Raw genomic sequence first — 7040 nt, forward strand, 5'->3', positions numbered from 1 at the left:
CACGGACTGTCATGCAGTAAGTTGTTTGCCTCTGCTTCACCTCCCTCCCCCAGCCTGAGCCATCCCCATTTAACTAAAGCCTCTAAAGCCTACTATTCACTGTACCCACACCTTTCAAACTTTAGTCTGAGATATTACCAAGAGGCATAAAAAAGCATGGATGATGGCTCATGCATGTAATCCTAGTTACTCAGGAAGCTGAGATCTGAGGATCTGAGTTCAAAGCCAACCCAGGCAGGAAATTTTATGCATGAGACTCTTATTTTCAATTAATGATTTTTAAAAAAGCCAGAAATGAAGTTGTAGCTCAAATGGTAAAGCCTTGAGCACGAAAGCTCAAGTACAGTGACTGGGCCCTGAGTTAAAACCCCAGGATCAGAAGAAAGAAAGAAAGAAAGAAAGAAAGAAAGAAAGAAAGAAAGAAAGAAAGAAAGAAAGAAAGAAAGAAAGAAAGAAAGAAAGAAAGAAAGAAAGAAAGAAAAGAAAAGAAAAGAAAGAAAGAAAGAAAAAGAAAAAGCAAGCAAGCAAGCAAGCATGTATGGACTGCTGATCCCTACTTTCCAGTTTCCTGAGTCAGTAGGCATTTGCATTTCTAATAGTCCACTTGGAGAACAGTGGGTAACTGTATCACTGGGGATGTAGTGGACAGAACAAACTGTCCTCAGTGTGTTAGTTCACTTGCCCTTAGCGCAAACCTGCCATTTCTACCATCCCCTCCACCCTCACTTCCACCATCCCCCAAGACGACTGCACCAGACCCTCCCCTCCTCCTCCTCCATTCTCTCCCTGACTGCGCCCAGGCAGTTCCCTGGGGGCTTCCAGTGCATCGTTGGTGTGCCCTCACACCTGCAGGCCTTTGTACAAGATCTTCATGAGGCTCAGCTGAAGTGAGTTCAACTCTTACTGCTCTCAGGAGGCACTGCCCACATCTACCCACACCTGTGCATTTTAGACTTTTGCGTAGCCTGAGCCCCACTGAGGCTGAGGTCCACCTGTGTACACCCCTGTACGCAAGATGGGCTCAGTGTGTGTCCCCCTAAAGTCCCCTTAAATCTTATGGATTTCCTTAATGTATTTGAGAGAGAAGGGGTTTGTCTCCTTCATGGAAGAGCAGTCCCCCTTTCTCACTGCTCTGGGGCAAAGCTGCTGCAGCAACACAGATAGAAACTAGGAAACAGGCTACCTCTGTTCACGTGCCTGAGTTCCTCCAAGGCCTACCTCAGCCACATTCACAGTTGTAGGTGGCCTGGCTTCCAAGAACCATGGGAGGACACCATGGAGAAAACTCCACCACTACCTGAAGAAAAAGACTTCAACCTTGAGTACCAAAGGGATTTTTTTTTCTATATCCAGGGAAGTGTCCATCACATTAAATCTCTCTGGGCACTGTCACTTAGCTTTTTCACTCAAAGCTGGGTCTCTACCATTGAGCCACAGCTCTACATCAGGCTTTTTGCCGGTTACTTGGAACTATGAGTCTCAGACTTTCCTATCTAGGCTGGCTTAGAACCTCAGTCCTCAGGTCTCAACCTCTTATGTAGCTAGGGTTAAAGGCATGAGCCACTTGCACCCACAGCTGACAAGGGCAAATATCCATTCTCAGAGAGTCTTACACTCACCAACCAGAGTAGAAACCTTTTCTTCTCTGCCATGTTATTTGTCAGCCTTCCCTGCCTATTGGGAAACCATAGCTGATGCTGTATGTGGATCTTTCAAAATATCATGTTCTTATACCTAGTAACAATCTGTGATACAGGAGTAGAGAGATTGAATCACTCTTACGGATACAACTATTTATCAGTGACTAAGCAGGTGATAGGATGGATGGATATACCATGCATGCGTGAATCCCAAAGACAGGCCTTGACAAGGCCTGAAACAAGGATTACAATTAAATCATCAACCATCCAATGAGCATGTACTATATTAAGATACTACCCCAAGCAGCTCTGAAGACCTAAAGAGATAAGACAGGTCTCTTTGCTTATAAGCATCACCATCTAATCAAAGTCTAAAAGGACTCAAATATGGGAATGGGGTCTGCACCCCGCACTCTAAAAGACTTGGTGTCCAGAAATCAGAAGAGAGGGATAGAAGCCCAGTCTTTGGGGTTAAGAGGTTCCAAGGGCTTATGCTCAGTCTAGGGGTTAGGGAGTTGCCAATTTTACCACAGAAACAGGGCAAAGCACCAGGGGCTCTAGCACTGTAGTATGTAAGATATAAACTATATGGTAGAGGGGTATGGGAAGGAGAAGACCATCAGTATGCAAGGGGCAAGTCCAGACCCTAAGGGAAGGGTCTAGGCTGAGGGGCTAGAGAGATGAACAAAGCACTCAGGGAGCTGAACAGACAAATGCCCAGGTGTCCGTATTTGACTAGCATAGGTTTGGTTGCAAGAAGAACCAGGCCCTCTGGGACTTGATCTCATTCCCCTGCCTAGCCATGACATTGTGACAACATGACCACCCTCTGCCCCCCATACACACAGTCCACACTCAGTACTGTGGCTCATGTGCTCCACCATGACCAGCCTGTGATTTGGACTAGAAATGGAGACAGTTCATTGGTGGAGCAGAGGGCAGGGGTGGGGCTTCCAATAAAAGTTTCAACAAAAACCATTTTGCCCAGGACCAAGGAAGGAGAACTCAAGATGGGCTTCTCTGTACTTATCAGTCAGCTATAAGGAGAGGAGGGAATCTGAAATGTTCTGGCAAGCTGGGTTTGGTAAGAAAGCAAATCATGGGCCTAGAGAAGCCTGAACGTCCAAATCTAAGTCCTGAGAACCTAGTTCAGGGAGGCCTAGAACTTGAAGCTCCCCAGAGTGTTTCAGCTCCTTTCCACATAGCACACACAGTAGCTCACGCTTGCTTGTAGAACCACTTCTGGGCTCTTTCTAGATCCGGCGGACCATACGTGGCAGTCCCGTGCAAATCCCAGCATGCAATGATACATCCCCTTTCCTATTCATAAGTCAGAGATATCTTGGTGCCAGTGAGGGAGAGTGACCTTATTACAGGGACAGTTTCTTTTTTCAATGGCACTGGGGTTTTGAAGTCAGAGCCTTGCCCTTGTAAAGCAGTATCTCTAGCACTGGAGCCATTCTGCTAGCCATTAAGGCATGACATTGAATGTTCCCTAATGTATAACAAAAGTAACTTGCAAACCACTACGTTATTGTTCTTCATGGCTTCTTCTGACACATGGCATCTATTGTAGTAGCATGAAGATCCAGAATTGCTACTTTTTTTTCCTGCTACCATCTTGGGTGGGTGGTTCCAGGAAAAACAGGTAGCTAAATGAAGATGAAGAACAGGAAGGAAAAGTGCCAATCAAGGGTTTATATACAGAAAAAACACCAGGAGAGTAACTTCAGCTCTATCCTGAGGAGACTGTGGAAACAGTCTAAGTGATACCAGGGAGGCTGTCTACAGGAAGCTGGAGAATTTGCTTCTCTGCACGTGTCAGTCATGGGTTTAGGACAGTCCCTAGGAGGTGATTTCCCAGGCACTCTGGGTCTCTGCTCTTAGGCAAAGGTGCTCGGGGTGAGATGGAATCTTAGTGTAGTATAGATTTTGCATTTCCTTTACAGTTAAGGATGCTGAACATAGCTCTGTGTACTTATGAACCACATATCCTCCTCCTTCTGAGAACTGGTCTATTTGTTTTCTCATTTATGAATTGGATTATTGGTTCTCCGTCTGTTTTATTCTGGATATTAATCCTTTATCCGTTGACTAACTGGTGAAGCTTTTCTCCCATTCTGTGGGTTATCTCTTGATTCTGGTAGTTGTTTCTTTTGATGTGCAGAGACTTTTAATTTGATGTGCCCCCATTTGTCAATTCTTTACTCTTATTTTCTGAAAAACAGGGGTCCTATTCAGAAAATAATTATCTATGCCTGGATGTCCCAGAGTTTTCTGTTTTCCTGTAGTCATCTCAAAGTTTCTGATCTTATATTAAGATCTTTGATCCATTTTGAATTGATTTTTGTACAAGGTGAGAGATAGAGAGGTCTAAGTTTTAGCCTTCTGCATTTAAAGAACCAGTTTTCCCTTTACCATCTGCCGATTTGATGATAATCATACTGGGGTATGAATGAAAAAGAAAGACTGTTGAGAAGGGAGGGGAAAAGGAAAGGAAACTGGGTGTAAAGAGATCAAAACACACTGTGTGTGTGTGTGTAATGATGGCCTAACACACCAAAAGTTGTTCAACAGGGGGACTATACTGAGGGAGTGAATTTATTCAGAGAACACTATTTAAATTAAGTACATTGGGTGCACTTATGGAGTTACCACAATGAACTCCCCCCGCACACACACACACACATATCACTAATGTATGTGAATTCAAAAGTAAAATATTTTAATGGAGCTCAGAGCCATGTTCATGCCTGTAATCCTAGCTACTCAGGAGGCCGAGATCTGAAGATCATAGTTCAAAGCCAGCCCAGGCAGGAAAATCCATGAGACTTATCTCTAATTAATCAACAAAAAACTGGAAGTGGAGCTGTGGCTCAAGTGGTAGAATGCTAGCCTTGAATATAAACGCTCAGGGGCAATGCCCCTAAATTCAAGCCCCTGAACTTACACACACACACACACACACACACACACACACACACACACACACACACACACACACACACACACACACACACACACACACACACACACACACACACACACACACACACACACACACACACACACACACACACAGAGCTTGGGTAGCCTGAAGACAGCCTTCTTGCAAAGACTTTCAGGTACTGAGAATAAAAACACACACCCCTTTCATTCTAATCTTGAGGTTGGTCCATGGAGTATCCTAGTCTTGGAGCAGACACCCAAGAAATAACCCTCACCTGTAAGGGCTGCAGCCAGCGGCACAGGATCCAATGGGAATAGTAATCACATGCTGCATTAACAGAGAGCAACACTCTGCCTACTTTACCAATTATATCAGGAACCTGGCTGAGGAAACACGCATACATGTCTGTTGGATAAATGATGACACATCTCCCCATTGGACTTCTCCAGGGCCTCTGGACTTCTCCCTGTCCCCCTTCTTGCCTGGCTCCATTGGTGTTCCACAGAGCACTGAGCACTCAGGAGGAATTCGCAGCAGCCTTGCCACCCGGGGATCCTGCTTACTAAGCAAGGACTACCCAGCTGTGAAGCTCAATATCTTCCTCTGTCTCTCTGATCAGGTATTTCTGAGGACAAGCAGGATGGCTCATTCGGGAGAGAGTAACAAGGTAGCTGTTGGTGCTAGGCATCAATCTTATTAGAAGCTGCAACACTATTCAATCTTATTGGAAGCTGCAACACTATTCATGGCAGTGTTGTTACTTCCTATTTTGTTGTGGTTTTTTTAGATGAGCTTTTATAATCATGATTTGTACTGTAACTGATTGACTCAGAATTTGAATCCAAGTCTACCTATTACCAATTTCTAAGCTTTAAACATTCTTTCTTGAGTCTGGGAAGTCAGGGAATTTAAAGTATAAGCACCTAACAGGTCCCTGCCAACAGACATAAGGCTCACCTGAGACTCTACTCCAGCCCAAACTCAAGGCCAGCTGCACAGGTGTGTGACCTGTGTAATCACCCAAGGCCCTGTGCCCCCAAAGAGCCCAGCTCTGATTTCAAACTATGTTAAATCAGCATCTTGAAATTCTCAATCTTTGAACAAGGGATCCTGGGTGTTCATTGTACACTGGGCTATGTAAGTTAGGTAGCTAGTCCTGTCTATACTGCTTACCGGTGTGAACAACTCAGCTTTCTAGGATAGCTCAAAGCCTTGAGGCAGAGGGTAGCCCGGGATCCCCAAAAGCAATGGATAGACTGTGGATGAGAAAGCCCCAGCATGTGATGAGTTGCGACTAACTGGAATCCACCAGGATCTTAACCTGTCTGTGGTCAATATCTAAATCCACTGAAGTCCTGTGAAGGGAGAAGATGTAGATAGGGACAGTAGAGTACAAAGGTCCTGCTTGCTAGTTCTGTCTTGCAAGGGAAAGTGGAATTGGGGAAGGCTTCCAGAAGAAGGTGACAACTGAATCATAAAGGATAGGCGGGGAAAGAGGCATTCCAGATGGAGCTGGTGGGAGAGTGCAGGGATCAGTGTGGTGTGTGGGCAGCATCTCGTGGGGGAGGGCCGAGGAGGAGTCTAACTGCACTGGAGAGGCAAGACAGCCACACGGGCTGGACTTCCTTGTCCTCTCCCCCAGTGAGAGTTTGTACCCATTAGTGAGCATTCGTCCTAGGTCAGTCTCCATGTCTACCCTAAACCTCACCCACTGGCTGGCATGTGTTTAGATGAAGATTCTGCTTCTGTTCAAGTAGATGTTCGTCTTCCCTCCTGCTTTTACACACGTGTGGCTTCTTCACCACCTAGTGGTCTCCTGCCATACTTTCCCCACACTCTAAATGTGTAGAAAAGCTGAGTTAAATCCTGTGAGACTATCATCTCCTCTCCCCCAGCACATTGTAGTATCTTCAGACCACCTTCGTACAAGAACTCTTGTGAAACCAGGGTAGTACATGCTTGGAATCACAGGTGTTTACAAGGAAGAGGCCAAGATTCAAGTCAAGCCCAGGCAAAGATTACATGAGACCTTAGCTGAAAACAAAAGTAAACAAAAAGCACAAACATTAGGGCATGAGTTAAATGGGAGAATTTTTATGTTACAGTCAGGTGACCTCCCCACTCTCCAATTCAGTCCTCAGTACTGCAAAACAACAACAGCAAAAGCTGTCTTGCAACACAAGCCCAAGGTTAAGCAATGATTCTCAGAAGAGGGTCCAAAAGCATTGCACATACCAGAAAGAAGAAAATAAGCCTCCTGTTCTGCCTCAGTGCTTTCTGATGCTTGGTCCACTGTGAGGAGAATCCTTCCAGGAATGGTGCTGTCCCTGCAGTTTCCCATGCAGACAACTACAGAAGTTACTTCTGAGCCTAAGTTTGGAAGAAGATAGACAACACCACCATGGCTCATGGAGATTGGTGACTCACCTTAGGTACTTTCAAATAATTGA

The sequence above is a fragment of the Dipodomys merriami genome, unplaced genomic scaffold, assembly GCF_024711535.1.
Source record: "Dipodomys merriami isolate MVZ:Mamm:240054 unplaced genomic scaffold, mDipMer1.0.p SCAF_25, whole genome shotgun sequence".
Classification (NCBI taxonomy): Eukaryota; Metazoa; Chordata; class Mammalia; order Rodentia; family Heteromyidae; genus Dipodomys; species Dipodomys merriami.